Here is a 25,700-nt window from a genome sequence, read left to right as displayed (position 1 = left end):
AAAACATTTAACGTGTTCCCAGAATCACATCACTATAAAATCATGACGAGCGGTACGATCACGCCTTCGCCTAGCCACGATCTCCTGAAGAACCTGAAAACATAAAACCACAACTGTAAGCCCGAAAGCTTAGTGAGATACCGCCAAAATACCAACCACATATACGCCCTTCCAGGCCACGACCTTCCGGTCCAAAACATATTGCCTTCCGGCCAATAACATATTGCCTTCCGGCCCATAACATATTGCCTTCCGGCCCATAACATAATAGCATACATAACATAACAGAACATAGAATAGCCATGCATATCGGGTCAAACTCCAGTCCAGGCAACCGAGTGCACATAACATATAATCATATAACAATTCACAGTCAGCAAATCGGTCAAACAGATCACAGAACATATCATCACCCTAACCAAGATATCGGCCTAGCCGATCACTAGCATAACATCCCCCTACGACTCATCCAACGTACTAATTACGCACATACGCCTTTCCAGGCCATGAACTTCCGGTCCACGTCACAATGCCTTCCGGCCCACAACATATAATGCCTTCCGGCCAACAACATATAATGCCTACCGGCCATAACATAATGCCTTCTGGCCCATATCCCGCAATATCATAACAACAGACAACTACCCGGATTTCCATCCGATAAAGGGTCGGCCTTGGTTCCTTAAACCCCGTTGATATAGTGAGGATAACTCACCTCGAAACTGCCAACTGAACAGATAATCCAAGCTGCTCCGATCGCTGATACTATCTCCACCACTGGACAACCACCAATGCACTGAACTCAAAACAATAATCAACAATTACCACAATGCCCCTGGAAACCACTAGTCAACCCTTGGTCAAAGAAAAGGTCAAAGTCAACCCCTGACTGACTCTACTCGCCGAGTCAACCCGATGACTCGCCGAGTCCCCATACTTAGAACTTCCCTCAATCCGCGACCTCACTGGCCGAGTCACCACGAGACTCGTCGAGTTCAACAACTCTGAGTCCACTCGCACACAACTCACCGAGTCATCCCTTGACTCACCGATTCTCGACTCGACCAGAAAATATTGGGACTCTTCGACAAGACTCGCCGAGTCCAAGAACAGACTCGCCGAGTCCAAGGCTATCTTCAACCTACTCGCCGAGTTGTTCATACAACTCGCCGAGTTCCAGGCCATCTTCATCCAAATCGCCTAGTTGTTCTTCCAACTCGCCGAGTTCCAGCTCATCTTCAAGCAACTCGTCGAGTACACCCATGTGACTCGCTGAGTACCACCGGTCTGAACCCATACAGAAGCATTCCAGACCATGCAATTGATCCAAAACATAGATATAGCCTCCTACAACTCATCCATCATGTAAAGTGGCAAACTTTACGTGAATCCAAAGAGATCTAGGCCTTTTGCACATTGGGCTAGGGTTTGGGACATGATGGCTCCACAAAACACTCCAACACAGGGACTTTTATGCTCTCTAATCCTTCTCCATTCCAGATCTGAGGTAGCAACCTCGGATCTAACCTCTAGACTCCAATTACATCCAAAGACAAGCTCCCCACAAACCCCAAAATGAAGAAACAACATAACAACAGCCCAAGAACGAGATATTACCTCCAAGGAACGCCCCAACTGCAATGAAACTCGAATCCAAGCAAAGCCGCTTGCTCTAAGCCTACAAACTCCCAAAATTCCTTCAACAAACACCTCCTTCAAGCTCCCAAATGAGATATGATCACTCACACACGAAGGCTAAGGGTTTCTGGACTTGAGGATGAATAAAGAGGCTGAGAGAGGGCTGTTATGTTCTTTATATAGGGCTCAACCCCGAGAATTAGGGTTTTCTCCACTCAGCGCGTACTCGCCGAGTCCATCTTACTAACTCGTCGAGTCGGCTACTTAACACGCGACCCAGTCGCGACTCTACTCGCCGAGTCCACCCATGGACTCGCCGAGTCACTCTTTCCCAATTTACTCTTTTAGCCCTTCTACTCTACTGTTGATATTTCAGGATGTTACATCTGTCCTTTCCTGAGTTGATATCCTTCATATCTCAGGTCCTCAACTTCTCTTTTATATAAATCAATTTGTTCCCGAAGAAATTTAATCGTATCTTGACATGATTGAGGACATGACACTTCACATGAATGAGAACACGACACTTCATTGACCGGAAGGTTTGCGGAACTCATTGTTTTTCTACAATTCAAAGCGTTAAGTTCTTCAATTATATCATCCAGACTAAGACGATTGAGATCTTTTGTCTTCTTGATGTCAGCCACGTCCATATCCCACGATTTCAGAAGTGCATTCAACACCTTTTTGTGTATCTCATATTTGGTCAAGACGATCCCAGCTATATTCATCTCAGTAGTGAGTGTAGTAAATCACTGCAACTGAGTTTCCAGGGTTTCTCCAGGGATATAATCGAACATGTTTAAATTTTGTCTTAAAATCTCCTGACGACTCTCTTTCATGATTCTAATTCCCTCGTGAACTTCAAAAACTATTAAAAGCAAAACTAGAACTTAAAAGAAAATGCCCTTTGACTGTAAACCTCAAAAGTGAACCTTAAAAGTCAAATTTAAAAAGTCAAACTCAAAAGGCAAAATTGAAAAGTCAAACTTAAAAGTCAAACCGAAAAGCTAAATTTGAAATTTTAAAAGTCAAATTAGAAAGTCAAAGTTTAAAGTCAAAGGTCAAACTTTAAAGTCAAAGTCAAAATTTTAAGTAAAAAGTCAAAAATAAAAGTAAAAACTTAAAAAATTAAAATTTTTGGTTGAAAAAGATATTTAAAAAGGAAAGAAATTGATTTTTGGGCTGAAATTGACAAAATTTCGAAAGTTGGATGCGACTGGGAGTGGTTAAGTTTAAAATTTCGGAGATAAGAGACAAAGTCGTTGTTGGTGGAGTTGGTAAAGCGTCGTGTTTATGAATCTAAGGTCGTGTGTTCGATCCCTGCCTCCCCCTAAGCTACGCGTCCTTTTTATTAAAGCGCAGAGCCGAGCCGTCTTCAACAGCGATCCAAGCCGTTCTGCCGCGAAATTCCCTAGCCGTTCTCCAAGCCGAGACCGCAAACAGCCGGCCGCAAACTCCGGCCACCGATTTCCGGCCGTAAACTCCGGCCAGTAAACCCTTCAAACACCGTAAACTCTCCAGAAATCGCTGTTCTTGACGAAAAACAACGTTTTTTCACATATTTTGTTCCAAAACTCGATCAAAAACTCGTTTTTACGAAAAATGCGAAGAAGAAACCCCCCTTATTTTTGCGAGATCTATCCAAAAACGCTACTCTCTTTTCAAAATCAGATAAAATAAGCTGCAGATCTGAAAAAATTGATTGATACAACCAAGCTCTGATACCAATTATAAGTCCCCAAAAATGCCTGTGTATCAATCAGATCCGTTTGATGGTGCGGAATCTCATTCAAACGGATGATGTTAGATCAAATAGAAGAGAAGTAGAAGAAGATTAATATGAATCTTGTATGATATGATTAGAATGAAGATCCGGATACAAGATTCACACACACTAACACACACTCTCTAGTTTCTCTCTCTAGAACACCTTCGAATACACACACTTAAGCTCCTTGGTGTTCATCACTCTTTTCCTCACACCCCTCACCCATATATATATATATATATATATATATATATATATATATATATATATATATATATACATGAGAATATGGGCCGTAAACAGGGTTTACGGCCGTAAACACCCATTGGGCCGTAAACATCTATATAATATTACATAACAAATCAATTTCCTAGAAAAGCAAAGTATAAACCAAAATATTGACCCAACAAACCATAAACCTCAGTGGTTATGTCTAAGAGTCTCAAGGGTTACAGTTATGAAAGGATATGTGATGGAGAAATTTTTATAAGAGGGGTTTAAAGAACTGAAATTACCTCTGCTAAATAAGATTAACAAAGCAGAACTCTCCTTACTCATTTGAGAGGAGAGAGGTAGCTCAGGATGAAAGTGAATTTAGCAGCCTGATTGGGAAGAACCGATAGGTAGAATCGATTTATTACGGCTTCACTTATAGTCAATGAGGCTTTAGTCTACATGTAGCAGCATGCTTTTAAGGACGCGTAACTAGTTCAAGATAAGAAAATCATACATGCCTCACACCAACTTTTGTAGTTATGAAATGCCCAATACTTAGACAATAGACAGAAAGAAACGAACCATGCATACAAACAAAATAAACAAAACAAAAAAATATATGTTTTTGGATTTTTGAAATTTTCTGAAAAGTAAGAAAAACAGAAAAAGAAAATATTGTAGCACTAGACAAAAAAAATTGTTAAAAAAATAAGCATAATATACAACCGAAACCTTATCTTACAAGTATGAAGCGAAATAAGCCGAGCGTTCGGTTCATTTCTGTTCCTTAAAATTCCGTAGCCGAAATAGACCGAGCAATCGTTTCATTTCGGTTCCCAAAAAATCTGGAGCAGAAATAGATCGAGCGTTCGGTTTATTTCAGTTCCCGAAAAATCTGGACCCAAAATAGACCGAGCGGTCGCTCTATTTCGCTTGTCTAATTTTTAGTGGGAGATATTGGGATTCGGTACCGACTCTGCTTCCATCATTCCAAAACCTTGTAAAATTTTGTTGAAGCTTGCTTCAGGTAAGGCTTTAGTGAATATATCAGCAAGTTGATCAGATGATCGAACGAAATGGACGTCTACTTTCCCCTCTTCAACATGGTCCTTGATAAAATGATATCTTAGTGCAATGTGCTTGGTCTTTGAGTGTTGCACTGGATTGTGACATATTCGTATAGCACTTTCCGAGTCACAATAAAGAGGTATCTTCTTCATACTTATTCCATAGTCTCTTAACTGGATTTGTATATATATTACTTGTGAGGTGCATGAGGCAGCAGCAATATACTCAGCTTCGACTGTTGAAAGAGACACGCAAGTTTACTTTCTTGACTGCCAGCTAACTAGTTTGCGATTAAGAAATTGGCATCCACCAGTTGTGTTATTTTGGTCCAAACCGCATCCACCCAGATCAGTGTCAGAAAAGGTTTGAATAAAGAAACTTGACTTAGCTGGATACCAGAGACCGAGCGAGGAGGTTCGCTTCAAATAGCGAAAAATATTCTTTACTGCCACCATGTGAGGTTCTCTTGGATTGGCTTGAAACCTGGCACAATAAAAAACCGAGAACATAATATCTGGTCTACTGGCAGTTAGATACATGAGTGATCCAATCATCTGTCGATAGAGAGTTACGTCGACTGCAGGTTTTTCCAGAGATGATGTTAGCTTAGTGCCAAACACCATAGGAACCTTCACTTTTGAGTCACCCTTCATTCCAAATTTTTCTAATAGATTCTTCGTGTAAGCTTCCTGGTTAATAAAAATTCCTTCTGGTCCCTGTCTAATATTCAATCCAAGAAAAAAGTTAATAGGACCCATTGCGCTCATTTCAAATTTAGTCTCCATCAGCTTTCGGAATTCAGCTGTTAAGCTAGGATTCGTGGAGCCGAAGATGATATCATCGACATAAATCTGAACAATCATAAGATGTTCACCTTCTTTCTTGCGAAAGAAGGTTGGGTCAACAGAACCTTGCTTAAACTTAGACATTTTTAGAAAACGAGTTAATGTTTCATACCAGGCCCTTGGCGCTTGCTTTAGTCCATACACAGTTTTATCCAATACATAGCAATGATCAGGGTATTTCTCATTCACGAACCCAGGTGGTTGTTCCACATACACCGTTTCTTCTAGTTCTCCATCGAGGAATGCACATTTCACATCCATTTGAAAAACTTCGATGTTTTTATGAGCAGCATATGCTAGAAATATTCGAACCGATTCTAATCTAGCTACGGGGGCGAAGGTCTCCTCATAGTCTATTCCTTCTTCTTGACAATATCCTTTTACCACCAGACGAGCCTTAATCCTGATGAAATTGCCTTCTTTATCCATCTTGTTCCTAAAGGACCACTTCAATCCTACCACAGACACGTCCTTTGGAGTGGGTATTAGTCTCCAAACTCGATTGCGTTCAAACTCATAGAGTTCATCTTTCATTTCCTGCACCCAATCAACATGCTCAAGTGCAGTATTGATCATCTTTGGTTCGATTTTGGAGACAAACGAATTACACATGCAAAATTCTACGTGAGAGAATAATGCAGTTTGTTTCGCTTTCTATTGAGAACGCATAAGAATTCGTTCAGATGATTCTCCAATTATTTGTGATTTGGGATGGTCTTTAGTCCACTTAGTTAGATAAGGGTAGTCAGGGTCATAGGTAGGATCCAACTCTGCATTTACCTCTACTTCAGATTCTGATCGATCATCTTTCTCATTTGGATTTTCATTCTCACCCTCAGATGACGAAGTGGTTTCCTAGTTAGGTTCAGGATCCTCCCCCTCGGTTGGAGTTGGATTCTCTTGCTTGGTTGGATGAGACACATATGAGATCTCCCCCTTGAATACTGCGTTGTTACTTGGAGGTTTTTCGGAGGGTTGATCATTAGCTTGGTTTGTAGGATCCTTTTCCATGTCTTTCACAACATTTTTGATAATCTTTTTCAGATGGTCGATTTTGTTGTCGGATGCATTCGCCTCGGAGTGTGTAGCTTTTTCTCGTTCATCAAATAACCTCATATATTCTTTGAACAAATTTGAAATGGGAATTGAGACCTGTCCTGATTTAGGAAAAATTTCCCTTGTGGCACTTTCTTTTGCTTGAGCTTTCTTTATGTAGAGGTCATCAATGGTTACGTAATATGTTTCTTCAATACGTTTGGAGTGTTTATTCAAAACCCTATAAGCCTTTGAAGTGAGTGAATAGCCCAGAAAGATTCCCTCATCTGATTTAACATCGAACTTGTTGCGGTTCTCTTTAGAGTTAAGAATGAAGCACCTTGAACCGAACACGTGAAAGAATCTGACGTTGGTTTTTCTGTTGTTCAGAATCTCATACGGAGTAATTGAGAATCGCTTGTTGAGTAAAGATCTGTTCTGAGTATAACAAGCAGTGGCAACTGCATCTGCCCAATAGTATAATGGGAGGTAAGCGAAGCTCAACATGGTTATGGCTGCTTCACAAAGGGAACGGTTCCATCTTTCAATGATTCCATTATGTTGTGGAGTATAGGGAGCAGAGAAGTTATGAGATACTCCCTTATCGGTCAGAAAGTCTTCAAGCTCTTTATTCTTGAATTCTAGTCCGTTGTCACTTCTGATGTTTCTCACCACTTTCCGTAGCTACAGTTCCACTTGCTTGATAAACATCTTTAACTTGGGAGTAGCTTCTGATTTCTGTTTATGAAAGTAAACCCAGGTGAAATGAGAAAAGTCATCGACAATGACAAGTAGGTACTTAATATCACCAATGCTTTCGATAGTCGAAGGTCCACATAAATCAATATGCAGAAGTTCAAGAGCTTCAATGATCTTGGTGTTGATACGTGTAGGATGGCTCTTTCGACTTTGTTTGCCCTTCTCACAGGCTGCACATAGGTGTTCCTTGTCAAATTTTAGTAGAGGGAGGCCTCGAACATGATCTCCAAGCACTAACTTATTAGTGTCTTTGAAGTTTAGATGTGATAATCGCCGGCGCCACAACCAGCTATCATCAGAATTAGCTTTGGACAACAGACGTATAGTTGGTTTCCCTTTAATTGGATTGATATTAAGGGGGTACATTTCACCCTTTCGTTTGGATTTTAACAAGACTCTTTTGGATTGTTTTTCAATGTTTTCTGAGCCTTCGTCATCAAAGGAGACTTTCAGTCCTGTTCCTACAACTAATTGAGATACACTTATGTGGTTGTACTGCAATCCTTCAACATATGCCACTTTTCGAATTGTGAAATATCCATTGGTTATCATTCCATAACCTTTGATCGTACCATAAGAGTTGTTGCCATACTTTACACATCCACCCTTTTTAAGAGACCGAAACTCCGGAAATTCTTCCTTTCTTCCTGTCATGTGACGCGATCAGCCACTGTCTATATACCATTCATCATCAAACTGCTCGTCACTGATAACCTACAAATTCAAGCAGATTTAGGAACCCAAAGTTTCTTGGGTCCAGGTAAGTCTTTTACAGAGAAGGGAATAACAGCAGAAAGATCAACTAAGTAAGTTCTTTTTATTAAAGTTGTTTCATCTTTTCGTTTAATGGTGTACACTTTAATTTTATTTTTATCTTTTTTAAACTTTAGTGTTTCAAATGATGTAATGTTAGATGGTTTTGAAATGTTCTTTTGAGTTGTGGGAAAGTCAGAATTTTTCATATTCTTTATGTCAGTGTTAGTATCAAGCTTTGCCTTTCCTTTAGAATCCTTCGTTGAATAAGTCTATTGAGGACATGTAGTATAACCGAAACCTGACTTTCGGTTCTCATACTTGGTGGAAGAACCGAAGCCTGAAGTTCCGTTCCGATGTGTACTGAAGCTAGGCTAGTTGTTTCGTGAAGAATAAGAGTTTAGACCGAAACTAGACTTCTGTTTGTTTTTGACCTTGTCACTTCCTTTGATATTTGTTTCTTTCTTAGTAGAGACCTGGTTAGGGTTCTGAGATTGCCAAAACTTTTTTCGCTCACTCAGATTTTTCATGTATCTCCGGTTTCTTTCCTGTTTCTATTCAGCCAGTTGCTTTTGAGATTTATGAATGTTAAAGCTTGACTGCTGCTTCTTCTTTTGAGTTTTGGTTGAATTAGGAAACAAATTCATGGTTTTCTTTGATTCTTTTGGTTTCTTTCCTAGTTCTTCCGGTATCTCTTTGGTTCCACTAGTGCTTGGTTTGTCAAAGCTTGAGGGTTTGTTGATTGGTTCTGCTACATATCTTCCATTTACCCTCCATGATGTTTGTTCTGACAGACTAACACTCTCATCTGCATTATCGATGGTGTTGGATTAGTGTCTAAGTCCATAACTATTTTGGTATGTACTTGACCCGATTATGAGCATGGTCCTCTTGGCTTTCCTTCACCATAGCAATATGTAGGATGAATTAAGGAGAGAAAGGATCAATTATGATTTATTAATATATTATAAGAATAATATATTAAAGGAGAAATCATATTGTTTAATTAATATTAGTCAAGAATTAATTAAGAGTTAATTTTGTGGCTAAAAGAGATTAATTAAATTTAGGGGATAGGAATTGTAATTATTAGATAATTGCAATTAGGCTATGGATTGCTTTAGAATAAAGGTTGGACAAAATCTTTGGTGAGCTCATATGATTTTCGTCCAAGAGGTATTCTAAAGGAAGTCCATGTACTGCTTAGGGCTTAAGCAGTCAAATTAGGGTTTCCTTGTTAGATAACCCTTATAGCCTACCTATTTAAGGAACCCCTAAGCCCCAAAAAGGTGGTGAATGATTCCTTAGGGTTTCTAGACGAATTTTGGTGCCTCCTATCTCTTTCTTCTTCATCCTTATTGCTTATGGTGTTTCTGACTCCATTAGAGGTGCAACACTTAAGGCACTAAGCTTTCTAAAGCCAATCAAAGCAAGGATTAGATTGTTATTGCTATATAACAATCAAGGTAATATCTAAACCATAGTTTTATGTTAATATGATTAACTGTATGCTAGATCTAGGGTTTATAAGTCTTGGAAGTTTATTACATGTTCAAAGTAGAAAAACTAGATCCAAGCAATTAGGGTTGCATGAACACCATAGGATTGTTATTATGCTCTAATTCCATCAGTGGTATCAGAGCCTAGGTCGTTTTTCTATTGAATTGATACATAATTGAACTGCAAAAGACCAGAAAATCGAAATTTCTTGCTGTCTGCCTGATGAACTCCCGAGTTGCTCTTAGAACTCGACGATTAGCTTGAACTTGACGAGTTCCAAAGAGGACTTGACGAGTTGGTTGTTCAGTTGTCGAGTTTTTCGATTTTTTGGTTAGATTTTGATGTGATAATTTTTGATGTGGATAATTACCAAAACTCGTTTTTATTTCCTAAAATCGATTTTTTATGTTTCGAATGTTTATCCTTATCAAAATTGATGGATTTGGTTAAATATGCATAATATAGGATTATTATTAGATAAATATTTGACCTAGTAAGTTTGAAAAGGTTCAAATTTCCCCCTTTAGGTTTTATAGTTTAAATTTGAACTTAAAAGTTTTGTTTTTGAAATTGAAATAAGTTAAACCCTAATGTTTTGAAAAGCTTCAAAACTTGCCCTCAAGTTTTGGAATTTAAATTTTTAATTAAAAGTTTAATTTTGAAATATTCTAAGAAGAACGAATAAAGCAGAATCTAAATTTTTGATTAAAAGTTTAATTTTGGAATTTAAATTTTTGATTAAAAGTTTAATTTTTGATTAAAAGTTTAATTTTGGAATTTAAATTTTAATTTTTTGATTAAAAGTTTAATTTTGGAATTTAAATTTAAATTTAAATTAAAAGTTTAATTTAAATTTTTGATTAAAAGTTTAATTTTGGAATTTAAATTTTTGATTAAAAGTTTAATTTTTTGATTAAAAGTGTAATTTTGAGTTAATTGAAAGAGTTTAATGAATAGCAGAACGAATAAAGAAGAATCAAGTAGGCAGAAAGATAAAAAGTTTCTTTATTCTAAGAAGAAGTGAGAGTACCTTTTATTGTGTTTTATGATAGGTGTTAATGATTAAAAACCATGTCTCTATTGATCCTCTAAGTGAGTCTTAGTGCAATTGCATGTCTAAGAAAAGGAATCAAGAATTGTAGAAATGGTTAAAATCAAAAAGTCAATCATACTTCGTTCCAATATCAAGTCTTAGAGTCAAGATTGTGACTTGAGTCAAAAAGTCTTAAGTAGGTTTGTAACACTTATCAAATGTAGAATAAGAAAAGTTCTTATTCTTGTACATTTGAAATTAGTAAGTTGTGATGTCTTGGATAAGACAGAGACCAACTAGGACCAATTTGTGAAGTGTTTTTATCTTGATAATAACTGCACCAACTCTTGAATATTTGATTGTCAAGAAATGTTTCTTAACAAAGAGAATCATATATGTCAAGAGGTTAGTGGTAGTTTTAATGATCTTGAAAAAGGTTTCAAAAACAAATCAAGAATAAACCTTATCGATCATCACTAGCACACGACTTGAGGTTTACAACTTGTCGTGTTGACATTATTTTGTTTTTGTGTCATTCCAATTGAGTTAATTATGCATGTGAGTTCTATAAGTTCTCATTTAAATGCATAAAGAAAAAGCACATAGATCGATGGAAAGTACATTGATATGTAAGGATAAGTTGCTAAACTACTTGGAAGACATGGTGGGCAATCGTGTCACCATAAGGCAAGAAATCAAGATTAAGAAAGTTCAGTCCATATGCGTTTGGATTTGTTGCAAACTTTGGTTTTGGCAAATTCACATGGATAGGAACTCATACATCGTAAAATCAAAGTGTCATAAGATTCCCTCCTTCATGGAAATGACTGTGAGGAAATGCTTTCACTAAGAGAGATTTTAAGAAAATAGCAATTGTGAAAATTGTATTCTCAAATTCGATTATGGTTACGACATCCCTTTCCATAGTTCGAATTGTGAGGTTTGGCAATTAGTTTGAACATTTGGAACTTAGTAACATAAGTTCTGAATTGTTTAAACACACATATGAGCTATCTAAGGAAAAGGTGTATAAGTTTGAGAAGCTTAGATAAAGGATTATCGAAGCATCTGGTATTAGAAATATGAATTTTATGGAATTCAATTAGCATTGTTTTTCTAGAAGTTCAGCTGTTTTCTGAATACATGTCAAAGATAGTGGGGGCATAAGTGTTATGCTTATATAATAATAATCATCATGATAGTGGGAGCATAAGTGTTGTGCTTGTATGATTATTATGGCTAGTATTGCAAGTTAGCAATATTAATTATTGAAAAACAAAGATTCAATTTGCAAAGTTGCATGGGTTGAAAAGTTGTTTTGCAATAATTAAGGGAGAGAATATTATACTTCGTTCAAAATCTAAAGCTTAGATTGAGAAATTTTAATAAATATATGTGACATCCCCAAAATCACGGCCAGAAAAGACCGATTTTTGTTTATGCTTTATAAAAATCAGAGTACTTCATTTTACAAAAATGTTGCGGAATTTGTTCCCAGAAAAACATGGTAAATACGTTATTAAAACATTTTCGAAGAAATGTATTTATTTCATTTTAAAACGTTTGGGATGTCATCGTTAATACAGAAACATAAGCATAAACAGGACTTACATTTGTTTACACTAGTGATCTACATCTCTTTAAATCTCTCAGTGTAAAGTGACTTCATATCAACACCTGTGATATAAATAAACTGAGTGGGTCAGGTTGGGAAACCAGGTGAGTACATAGGGTTTTCAACCCACAATAATATAAATATTATGTTAAACAATCAAACAATCCACCCAATTACCCATCCCCATTATCTTCTTTACTCTTAAGGATTTAACCTAAGAGTCATCTATCCTGCATTCATTTATTCTGAAGTCCCTTACTTCCAGGGTTATAGGACTGGCACTAAATGTCACACCCCAAAACCGGAACGGCGGAAACGTTCTGGGGTGGGTGACGTCATGTCAAGTATCACAACACATGCATTATAGTAATCAAAGTACAACAAAACATTGCATTAATAGTAATAAATTTTACATGGTTACATTAATACATCAAAGTAATACAAGTAATAGAATAAATACAGCACGGTACTAAGCTATCTTCATCAACAGCTCCAGGGATGTACCTGTCTAATGCTAACCTGAGAATACAAGTTATTTGAAAAGCGAGTATCAGCATTTTTACAAATGCTGGTGAGTTCATAAGCATTTAGTGACATTTCATTCAAATAACTTTATAAAGTAATAGTTTAAGAGATTTCAGTGTATTAGAGTCCTTTCCAGAAAATCCTATATTTTCTTTAATAAAAGCAGCCTTCTACCAAGACTGGTCACTGTTATGTGGTAAATAGTTATTTTCCCTAAATTGCTATCATTATCAAAATACTGAATTTGATTATCGAGGAAAGCAAATGACATCAGGGAATAACATATGCCTCAGCAGTGAGGACTGCTGACTAAGGCAAGGAATCATAGACTCCAGGAGAGTATCGAACGAACGACACGCCTGGCTCAGTCTAACAAATAAAGACACAGACCCTAGAAGGTACCAAATGAAAGGTACAGCTGGTAAGGTCCAAAACAGTGAATACAGACCGCAGACAATATCAAATGAAAAATACGTCTAGCAAGGTCTAAAACAGTGAATACAGTGAATACAGTGAATACAGAGATTACAGTGGATACTGTGAATACAGTGGATACAGACCCCAGACAGCATCAAATGAGAGATACGTCTTGTAAGGTCAAAATATTGTGACTCTGAAATTGAATTACCAGCATACAGTGTAAATTGCTGGTGAAATACCGTTACCTTAAGGCCATGAATTATAAGGTAACCCGGGATACTCGTAACCATACTAACCGACACTAGAGTACCAGACGCCCTACAAGCGTCTATATAATATGACATTTGTCACCCCTTGGCTTGGTGAGCCGTGGACTGTAGCTAGCAGTCAGGGTGCGGGGGTGTCAATCCCGTATAGATCTATACACACAATGTCCTCTCTCCCTACAGGAGACTCTGGTTACCAACTAGACGACGAAGGAGGCCGTGTCCTGAAGATGCATCCCAATCAGTGGGTAGAGACTTCCAACTAGTGGGTTTCTAATGTAAGTGATGAACTAGAGGTAGAGACTCTTAACTGAATTGACTGAAGTAAACCCGTATGTCCATGCTTGTGTACCTACTATAACTAATGAATCATACGACTTTTGGATGGACATCCGATCCCACCAGACCACATCTCAACGAAGAAAAGGAAATAGGGCGGACAAGCCTTCCAAAGTCCTTCAACCATTATTTTTATGTATCTATACAAGCATAGACATACATATAACTACGCTTGAGTGGGTATCAAGTAAAAGTGATTCTCGTGAAGTAGGAGTGTCTAACAAGTGAAGTAGGAGTGGTCGCAAGTGAAGTAGGAGTGTCTAACAAGTGAAGTAGGAGTGTCTAACAAGTGAAGTAGGAGTGGTCGCAAGTCAAGTAAGAGTGTCGAATGAGTATATGCGTATCACGAAGTAGAGACGACAATAAGTGAAGTAAGAGCGTATCAAGTATAAGTGAAGTAAAGGCGATATCCAGTATAAGTGTAGTGGAATCGTATCACTAAGTAAGAGTGTGAATAAGTGTAAGCGTCCATCAGGTATAAGTGACTTCAAGTATAAGTGAAAGCGTGACAGAGTAGGAGTATAAAATAAGTATAAGCGAAGCAGCAATATTTAACAAGTAAAAGTATACGTCGAAAAAGGGAAACTTTGGTGAAAAACCTTTATAACCGGAGAAAATCACAATTTGTATTCTTTTGTAAAATATGTTTGAAAACCTTGGAAAATCATTCATGAATCAGTTGGAATGAATTTAGATAAAACGGTATGAGTAAAAGTTTTGAAACAATTGAAAACCATTATAGTGTCCTACTCGGTAAAACAGTGTACAGTGGTAAAATCTTGTGCATGCGGGTTATCAATCACATGTGATTGATTTGATAACTGGCATGTTTAACTTGTATTCCCCCCCCCTATAAAACATGTTAAAACATTCCAAAGGTTCATTCAGGGGTATGAACTCACCTGGTGTAAGTAGGTCCGACGAAGGTGTCGTTTGGGCGTTCGGTGTCACGCAAGGACTTGAACACACACAATAACCTATTTAACATATGATAACATATGTTTACATACAATTAGCATATTTAATACTAATTAAACAAATATACACGCTCACAGGAGCGGAAAACACTTTGGTTAAGTGTTTGGGTGTCCCGGGTAGCGTTTAAGGGTGTCAATGGCTAAGGAATGGAGCTTACTATCCAAGAGCACACTCCCAATGTTGAGTTTACGGCCCAGGGACATCTCACCATGAGTTTACGGCCGTAAACTCATGGTGATGGGTTCTAGGGTGTTTAAGGCTTCTACTTGCATCATGGAATTATTCTAAGCACTTTTCCTAAAAGGCATGAGTGGGTTCAAGGCTCCTAAGGGCTTTATCTTGGAGTTTACGGCCTAGGGACACTCCTAAGGGAGTTTACGGCCGTAAACTCTCACCCTTAGAGTTTTGTGAAGTTTCAAGCCCCTATTCCCTTTCTAGCAATTTCTAATGAAGTGTGATGCTATTTTGGGGAATTAAAACTATCATTTGGATGTGTTTTGGGGAGTTTACGGCCTAGACAGTTGCTTGGGCCATAAACTCCTTTTAGTCCCTCCATTTCTTGTGTTTAAGCCCTTAAATCCTTCCTAGTATTTTATGGTAAATGTCTAAGGCCATTTGGGGAAGCAAAACCACACTTTGGGCATGATTTGGGGTGTTTACGGCCTTGGTATAGACTTGGGCCGTAAACTCCTTTTTATCCTTCATTTTGATGTGTTTAATTGATCCAAACCCCAAATACTAAGCCCCTAAATTATGTATGAAGCCTAAGGGTGGTTTGGGAGTGTTTTTGGGGCATTTTGACATGGTTTAGAGGGGTTTACGGCCTAAGCATGTGCTTGGTCCGTAAACTCTCATATATGCCCTAAATCATTGTGTTTTGATGTTTAAACAATCCTAGGCTACATCCCCAATTAGTTTCCAAGCTTAAGGGCAAGTTTAAAGGCATGTTTGGCACCATTTTAGGGGTTTACGGCCCTAGAGTGTTCCTGGGCTGTAAACTCGTTATCCCATGCCTTCTTGGATGGTTTTTGGGCTATAACTACAGCTAGTAATGTTTAGAACAAGCTAGGGTAAGTGGACTTACAGTTTGGAAGCGTCTGGTTGCGGATTCGGGGCAAAAATGGGTCTAGAGAGAGAGTATAGAGAGAGAGTGTAAAAAGTCTCCAATGGACTCCACTCATCCCTATATAGGGTTCATAGTCGGCGCTCAGTGGAATTTTACCCGATACTGCCGTTAAACGGGGCTTTTGGTCGCGCCCGATTTAGTGGTCGTAACAATAAAACTTAACATTTTCCAACTAAATGGAAATGTGTGTTATGTGTTTTTATTTCCTTTTCTCACGACTTAACGGCATGTTAATGTGAACCAATGGAATGTTTATTAAATTGACGCCCTCTAATTAACGAAACTTTTATAAACTGGAATATTCCGTTATCGGTAACGGGGAAAATGTAACGGGACAACTTCGGTTGTCACATCATCCCCCCGTTAGAGGGAATTTCGTCCCGAAATTCAGGTCTGGACAAGGAAGTAGGTATGAATGGCCAAGTAGAGGTAAGAGAGTACTTCCTATACGGTTTGTCCTCGCATTCCCAAGTGATCTCTGGTCTGTGTTTGTCATTCCGACAGACCTTCACGTACGGGATGCGGATTCCGTCTCGTGTAGCTAGTGGGTTCCGACTGGTGTATCTATGAAGTTAGGGTTCTCAAAGAATTCTATCAAGATGAGTGAAGTACGAAGAGTGATGTCTGGAATTCAGATATCAAGTCTAAGAAGTGGATCGATCGGGTATGAATCTTGTGGTATATTCGAAGGTAGTGGCGGCCGGAAAAATGGTTGGACCGAGTCTCCATGAGGATTCTCATATGGTCCTAAGTTCTCGTAATGGTAGAGCTTTTCAATACCAAGAACATAGTGTACTTCTATGGTAAGATCATCGCGGGCGTGATCGCCATTCCGAAGTTCCTAACGTTCTCACTCGTACTGTGCGTGTAGTCCTTCAAGTTGGTTCTTAGGAATCTCGAGTGGTCTTTGGTTTCGTGTTTTCTGTCAACTGGCTGATAGAGACTTTCTAGATCATCGAGTGGGTTGCGTGACTATGGTTATCGGTTTTCTGTAGAGTGCCTATCTCAAGCTTGTGCAAAATAGACCTGCACTACCGAATCTTGAGGTACGGAAACCCTAAGGGTCGGGGAGATAGGGTTTCACTAGACGAGTGTTGGACTGTCTCGGGAGGTGGTTCTACTATCTCTGCGTGTGATAGTATTCGTGGAACACCTAATAGTCCAATGAATCTCTAAGATTGTGGTTTATTCTAGCGTGGAAAGCGCATGCTCCTGCAGAATCCCTCGACTAACCCCAGGACTAGTGTCAAGTCTATAATATCTTCGGGATTTGGGACTTGAGGCTTAACGCAACTACTTTTGTACTTTGATCAAGTATTCTTGGTTGCGAAGGTTATCTTGTGGTTCTCGGTATTCTAGTGTTTACTTCAGAAAGTGTGGTTCTTCGTCTACCGGGCGATGATGATTTCCTCCTTGCGAGAGGGTGGAGGATGATAAGCACCACTTGTCTATAACTGGGTGGTCGAGGTGCCTGAGTAGTGCGAACATCTACTGCAACTACTCTTCTGAAGGTTCTGAGTTTCCTCGGTCTAAGTCAAATATAGTGAGTATAGGGTCTCACAAGTGTTGTTCTCTGGGTTCGCGAACCTGTTGTGCGAGGTGCGAAGGGTCTTTCTGGGGAATCTACAAAGTATGCTTCAGTTGGTTGTCGTCTAATGAAGTTTCTACAGTGTCGTTCACTTCACTGTTCATCTGGCTACGAGGGGTCGGTCAACGGCGCATGGTACCCTCTCTTGGGTACTTCGGAAGGTTTGAGATAAGAGGGATGAGTTTCGGATCGCATTAGGTTTGATTATTTGTGTTAGGTTTAGGTTCGGGAGAACCTTCATTTGCCGACATGGCTATGGAGAAAGTTCTTTTTACACAGCACTAGGGATGAACACATGGTTGCGCAAAGCCAAACCATGATCAGTAGAGTCGTCGAAGTTGGAACACTCCGACACGATATAAAGTGAAGATCGATAGAGTCATGTGTCGAACAGGAACACAAGTTCTAGGTGTCTCGGGTTTCGTCCTATGTATCACTACTGCGGATACTTGGACTGATAGAGTCGACGCGGGACTATAGAGAGTCCTAAGTGTTTCCGAATAGAGTATCTTTTCATGAACGGATTCTCACGAGGCATTTTTATAATCGCCTCACATATACTAGTCATGTTTATTTAAGCTGGGGAGGACTGTTGACTGAGCGACCCCGCCCTAAATCCACAACCAAACGAGGAACAGGAAATCAGGCGGCATTCGCTCACTCAAGGTCTGTCCATCTTAAATATACATGGTCGTAACGTATATGTTTAGCCATTATAGTTTTCACCTAATGAATTTTAAATTTTATAAAAGTGCTGAGACTTTCGCCTTACTGGGGAGAATTTCCATTTGAATTAGTCTTTTATTGTTCTTAGTTTAGTTGTCCGAGATCGAGAGACGTACCAAAATCTAACGAGTTTCCTTGCCGCTTCTCCCTAAGCAGTAGTGTCAGGCTCCTTCTGTGTCTTTGTCTTTCTCTTCGGTTGGGCAGTCCTTCTTGAAGTGTCCCAATTCACCGCATAGGTGGCAAACTGTACGGGTCGCCACATTGGTGGTTGATGTAATGAACTCAACCGAGGTTCTACAGACGCGAGCAGTATGCCCCAACATGTGGCACCTAGCACAATAGAGTTCCCGGCAGGCACCATGATGATGGTAGTTGCACTTGCTGCAGTGGGGAAGGTCTCCTAGGTATGGTCTTCTTGAAGTCGGGAGGGAAGGATTTACAGGAGCATTAGCCGTCTTAGCTTGTTGCCCTTCGGAAGGTCCTTGAGCCGAGGCACTTCCCTCCTCAAACTTGAGTTTCCTCTTTAGTGAGTTCGGTTGAGGTTCTTGGATGACTGGGTATGAAAGTGTTTGTTGTTGCTGTCCATTGCCAGGATCCGAATTCCCGACAGGGCCCTTGCTAACATTTGCGGTGTTAGCATTCAGGTGAGCCATGACAGCTGCTACGGCTGCTGAGACTGCAGCTTGGAACGTAGCTTCATCGAATAGGAGAGCAGGTTTCTTGCTTGTGGATTGGTTACACTTCTTCGGTGGCATGGTTTTCCTACACGGAAAGGAATACAAGGTAATGAGAGACGATGGTTAACCCTCGACATTTCTGTCCTTAACGTATTAGGCATAAATTTTCCCGTGCCTCGGATGTTGGTTGTCTGAGTGTCGACCTACATCCCTATGATGTAGTCCTGGTAATCGAAGTGAGTGTATGAGTATCGGAAAAAGGCCATAAGATGCGAGTCATTCCTACTAAGTTACCTTTATACTGGAGAAGGTTTCACTCTCCGGCCTGGAGAGATTTGAGAACGGTTCAGAACGAAACTGCGGAAAGAGAGGCTCACAAGGGCAGATGGCTAGAATTCTCTCAATAGAGATGCGGGGATCCGCCCCAATCGTGTATCTGGCAAAGGAAACGATGATTTACCTAACACATAGCGTGAGTAGTGTAACCACTAAATCACTAAATTGTATTATTTTAAGGGTGAATTATCGTGACGAATACGAGGAAAAGACAATTCTCGGGTTTCATGTACTGGCTACCTCGGTCTGCCTCGTATCTTTGACTGGAATCGGCGTTGGTTTCCTTCGGGTAGTTTCCTAGGGTTCTCTTCTCGTATGGACATATTGAATTTCTACTCCGCCTTCCTTCTGATTCCAACTGTGGGTGTCATCACTTCATGATGGATGACTGGGAATCTCCGAAGTTTAGGCGAATTTCTCACCGATGTCCCTAAAAAAAATATAGGCACCTGGTGAATTCAATAGTCTCGACCCAGTTCATTTATTTCCGAACAGGAAATCTTCTCAATGAACCTTCTCTGGGTCTGTATCAACTCATCTGCCAAGCACTGAAGTGGATAGGGTTGTCTACAGGGTTCGCGTGAGAATGGAAACGTCTAAAGAATCCTAAGAGATTATTAACATTTCACTGGATGATCCATATCGAGTCCTGCTACGATTACACAGGGTATACAAATCATATATAGCTTAGATCCGATAGGCCTTCGAATATATGATACTACTCTAGAACCACATCCCAACGAGGAAAAGGAAATAGAGCGAAACCACACATTCTCAGCCTATGGGATCCTTATTATATATAACCTTGGGAGTACACCCTCTGTAGTTGTAGGTATATCAATAAGGATCTTTTTTTTTAGTTATGCACCCAAGGTTAGTTATGGTTTCTAAAATACCCCTATGGTATTTTAATTCTTGTTTGATTCTTATCTTCTGAGTATGATTCTGGTATTAGTGTGGATCTTTTAGTGTTCTAAAATACTCCTATAGTATTTTAACTTTATGTTTGGCTCTAGCAATCCTAGTTGGTAAGTTTCAGACCTGTTGTACACCACTATCACTCCCAAGCACACGTTCATTGCATCTCGGATAAATGTAGTTGATCAGGTTACATTTATCCCAGCTTACGATTACATAACTGCCCAGGTTTGACTGTAGTGCTCAACATCCGAAGACTTTTATTATTGTTTCTTCTTGTGATACTTTTGTTCGACTGTTTAGATTCTGGATGTTATTATACTTTGGTAAAATATGGTTATATTTTAAAGTATAATTCTTGGTCAGAGTGTTTTATCCCTTTGTGTTTATAGGTTGTATATCTTTTATGAATTGATATACTTAGCTCACTATAAACAATGCTCTAATACCAATCTGTCACACCCCAAAACTGGAACGGAGGAAACGTTCTGGGGTGGGTGACGTCATGTCAAGTATCACAACACATGCATTATAGTAATCAAAGTACAACAAAACATTGCATTAATAGTAATAAATTTTACATGGTTACATTAATACATCAAAGTAATACAAGTAATAGAATAAATACATCACGGTACTAAGCTATCTTCATCAACAGCTCCAGGGATGTACCTGTCTAATGCTAACCTGAGAATACAAGTTATTTGAAAAGCGAGTATCAGCATTTTAACAAATGTTGGTGAGTTCATAAGCATTTAGTGACATTTCATTCAAATAACTTTATAAAGTAATAGTTTAAGAGATTTCAGTGTATTAGAGTCCTTTCCAGAAAATCCTATATTTTCTTTAATAAAAGTAGCCTTCTACCAAGACTGGTCAGTATTATGTGGTAAAAAGTTATTTTCCCTAAATTGCTATCATTATCAAAATACTGAATTTGATTATCGAGGAAAGCAAATGACATCAGGGAATAACATATGCCTCAGCAGTGAGGACTGCTGACTAAGGCAAGGAATCATAGACTCCAGGAGAGTATCGAACGAACGACACGCCTGGTTCAGTCTAACAAATAGAGACACAGACCCCAGAAGGTACCAAATGAAAGGTACAGCTGGTAAGGTCCAAAACAGTGAATACAGACCGCAGACAATATCAAATGAAAGATACGTCTAGCAAGGTCTAAAACAGTGAATACAGTGAATACAGAGATTACAGTGGATACTATGAATACATTGGATACAGACCCCAGACAGCATCAAATGAGAGATACGTCTTGTAAGGTCAAAATAGTGTGACTCTGAAATTGAATTACCAGCATACAGTGTAAATTGTTGGCGAAATATCGTTACCTTAAGGCCATGAATTATAAGGTAACTCGGGATACTCGTAACCATACTAACCGAAACTAGAGTACCAGACGCCCTACAAGCGTCTATATAATGTGACATTTGTCACCCCTTGGCTTGGTGAGCCGTGGACTGTAGCTAGAAGTCAGGGTGCGGGGGTGTCAATCCCGTATAGATCTATACACACAATGTCCGCTCTCCTACAGGAGAATCTGGTTACCAACTAGACGACGGAGGAGGCCGTGTCCTGAAGATGCATCCCAATCAGTGGGTAGAGACGTCCAACTAGTGGGTTTCTAATGTAAGTGATGAACTAGAGGTAGAGACTCTTAACTGAATTAACTGAAGTAAACCCGTATATCCATGCTTGTGTACCTACTATAACTAATGAATCAAACGACTTTGGATGGACATCCGATCCCACCAGACCACATCTCAACAAAGAAAAGGAAATAGGGCGGACAAGACTTCCTAAGTCCTTCAACCATTATTTTTATGTATCTATACAAGCACAGACATACATCTAACTACGCTTGAGTGGGTATCAAGTAAAAGTGATTCTCGTCAAGTAGGACTGTCTAACAAGTGAAGTAGGAGTGGTCGCAAGTGAAGTAGGAGTGTCTAACAAGTGAAGTAGGAGTCTCTAACAAGTGAAGTAGGAGTGTCTAACAAGTGAAGTAGGAGTGGTCGCAAGTGAAGTAAGAGTGTCGAATGAGTATATACGTATCACGAAGTAGAGACGACAATAAGTGAAGTAAGAGCGTATCAAGTATAACTGAAGTGAAGGCGATATCAAGTATAAGTGAAGTGGAATCGTATCACTAAGTAAGAGTGTGAATAAGTATAAGCGCCCATCAGGTATAAGTGACTTCAAGTATAAGTGAAAGCGTGACAGAGTAGGAGTATAAAATAAGTATAAGCGAAGAAGCAGTATTTAACAAGTAAAAGTATACGTCGAAAAATGGAAACTTTGGTGAAAAACCTTTATATCCGGAGAAAATCACAATTTGTATTCTTTTGTAAAATATGTTTGAAAACATTGGAAAATCTTTCATGAATCAGTTGGAATGAATTTAGATAAAACGGTATGAGTAAAAGTTTTGAAACAATTGAAAACCATTATAGTGTCCTACTTGGTAAAACAGTGTACAGTGGTAAAATCTTGTGCATGCGGGTTATCAATCACATGTGATTGATTTGATAACTGGCATGTTTAACTTGTATTCCCCCCCTATAAAACATGTTAAAACATTTAAAAGGTTCGTTCAGGGGTATAAACTCACCTGGTGTAAGTAGGTCCGACGAAGGTGCCGTTTGGGCGTTCGGTGTCACGCAAGGACTTGAACACACACAATAACCTAAGTAACATATGATAACATATGGTTACATACAATTAGCATATTTAATACTAATTAAACAAATATACGCGCTCACAGGAGCGGAAAACACTTTGGTTAAGTGTTTGGGTGTCCCGGGTAGCGTTTAAGGGTGTCAATGGCTAAGGAATGGAGCTTACTATCCAAGAGTACACTCTCAATGTTGAGTTTACGGCCCAGGGACATCTCACCATGAGTTTACGGCCGTAAACTCATGGTGATGGGTTCTAGGGTGTTTAAGGCTTCTACTTGCATCATGGAATTATTCTAAGCACTTTTCCTAAAAGGCATGAGTGGGTTCAAGGCTCCTAAGGGCTTTATATTGGAGTTTAGGGCCTAGAGACACTCCTAAGGGAGTTTACGGCCGTAAACTCTCACCCTTAGAGTTTTGTGAAGTTTCAAGCCCCTATTCCCTTTCTAGCAATTTCTAATGAAGTGTGATGCTATTTTAGGGAATTAAAACTATCATTTGGATGTGTTTTGGGGAGTTTACGGCCTAGACAGTTGCTTGGGCCGTAAACTCCTTTTAGTCCCTCCATATCTTGTGTTTAAGCCCTTAAATCCTTCCTAGTATTTTATGGTAAATGTCTAAGGCCATTTGGGGAAGCAAAACCACACTTTGGGCATGATTTGGGGTGTTTACGGCCTTGGTATAGACCTGGGCCGTAAACTCCTTTTTATCCTTCATTTTTATGTGTTTAATTGATCCAAACCCCAAATACTAAGCCCCTAAATTATGTATGAAGCCTATGGGTGGTTTAGGAGTGTTTTTGGGGCATTTTGACATGGTTTAGAGGGGTTTACGGCCTAAGCATGTGCTTGGGCCGTAAACTCTCATTTATGCCCTAAATCATTGTGTTTTGATGTTTAAAAACTCCTAGGCTAGATCCCCAATTAGTTTCCAAGCTTAAGGGCAAGTTTAAAGGCATGTTTGGCACCATTTTAGGGGTTTACGGCCCTAGAGTGTTCCTGGGCCGTAAAGTCCTTATTGCATGCCTTCTTGGATGGTTTTTGGGCTATAACTATAGCTAGTAATGTTTAGAACAAGCTAGGGTAAGCGGACTTACAATTTGGAAGCGTCTGGTTGTGGATTCGGGGCGAAAACGGGTCTAGAGAGAGAGTATAGAGAGAGAGTGTAAAAAGTCTCCAATGGACTCCACTCACCCCTATATAGGGTTCATAGTCGGCGCTCAGTGGAATTTTACCCGATACTGCCGTTAAACGGGGCTTTTGGCCGCGCCCGATTTAGTGGTCGTAACAATAAAACTTAAAATTTTCCAACTAAATGGAAATGTGTGTTATGTGTTTTTATTTCCTTTTCTCACGACTTAACGACATGTTAATGTGAACCAATGGAATGTTTATTAAATTGACGCCCTCTAATTAACGGAACTTTTATAAACTGGAATATTCCGTTATCGGTAACGGGGAAAATGTAACGGGACAACTTGGGTTGCAACACTAAATCCATAGCTGTCGATGTTCGTTCGTAAAGCACTAATTCCATAGCTGCTATAGTCTACTCATCGGGTACTAAATCCATAGCTACCAGTGTTCAATAGGTACTAAGTCCATAGCTACCAATTCCTAACAGGTACTAAATCCATAGCTACCAGTGTCTAACTAATAGGTACTAAGTCCATAGCTACCAATTCCTAACAGGTACTAAATCCATAGCTACCAACGTCTAACAGGTACTAAGTCCATAGCTACCGGTGTTTGTCCCATAGGCACTAAGTCTATAGCTGTCAATGTATACTCACATCATCTTCTATCTCTCATCATTTATCTACCCATCTCATACCCAACATATTCGTATATATAAAATACGTATACAGTTTAAATCCTTTAAAACATGTATAAAACATTCATCCAGCATAGACAGCAAGTATTCAGATAATATGCACACATAGCACGTAGTTTATATAAAATACTTCATATCTATGTGTAAGATGAAAGGGACTATGCACTCACCTAAAAGGTGATGACTCAGCACTCGGACAGTGCTTCGATACTCTCAAAACAATTTTCCTTCGATAAAACCTAGTACCAATACCACTAGGGTTTAGTCTAACGATAACCGCGACAAATTAATTAGTCTGACTATTATTAAGTTTTAATAACACTCAATATGACTCATAATAATAGCCCAAATAATTATTTTAAGGACCTAATAACATTCCTATAATTATTTGAAAGCAATATTAAAAATTGCGTAAGCGTAACACACTTACAGCGAATTTTATCGAAAACCGGAACTTAATTGGAGCAGCGTTTCGAAACCAAAAGGCTCTTTTTCTCGGGACTCCGGGAGCCTCGGGGCTTCCCTTGGTAGCTAGGGGTTTTATCTAGGGCTTAGGGGTTTTTAGAGGTGCTAGAGAGAGAAAGTAGTCAGAGAAAGAAGAGGTTTTGGGGTGAAGAGAAATGGCAGCCTCGCACATCAATTTATCGGGTCAGGCTTCGGACATTACGCTAGGCGTACCGAGGGTACGCTGGGCGTACTCCTCGGATAAGAACTCCAGTTCGGACCCAGCTGTCTTCCACTCGTCGGATGGATCAGACCGAGGTTTATGCGGTGTGTTCCAGATCTCGTACGCGGGGCGTAGGGCGAGGCTTTGTGGCATGATCCGAAGCGAGATCTAAGACCATCATCGGACGGCCCACTACGTGCCACGTCATCAATCCTCATCAGCCTTCGCAAATACGATCATAAACTTTAAAAATTCGTAACTTTCACGTAAGAGCTCCGTTTTCGACGTTATTTATATCCACGCGAAGGCGGGAACGTACTCTACAACTTTCGTTTAGACTCCGTCGGCTAATTTTGGCTCAATTTTAAATTTTAT

At 39.4% G+C, this 25,700-nt stretch overlaps 1 pseudogene; it reads right to left on the bottom strand.

Annotated features, from left to right (window-relative positions):
• Positions 1-2,524: 2,524 nt before the first annotated feature.
• Positions 2,525-7,553, bottom strand: LOC145045650 (uncharacterized; annotated as a pseudogene).
• Between the last annotated feature and the right edge of the window lie 18,147 nt (positions 7,554-25,700).

This window comes from Lactuca saligna, chromosome 5 (assembly GCF_052625555.1).
Source record: "Lactuca saligna cultivar CGN05327 chromosome 5, ASM5262555v1, whole genome shotgun sequence".
Classification (NCBI taxonomy): domain Eukaryota; kingdom Viridiplantae; phylum Streptophyta; class Magnoliopsida; order Asterales; family Asteraceae; genus Lactuca; species Lactuca saligna.
Note: the sequence above shows the minus strand (reverse complement) of the source record. Positions and strands in the feature narration are given on the sequence as shown.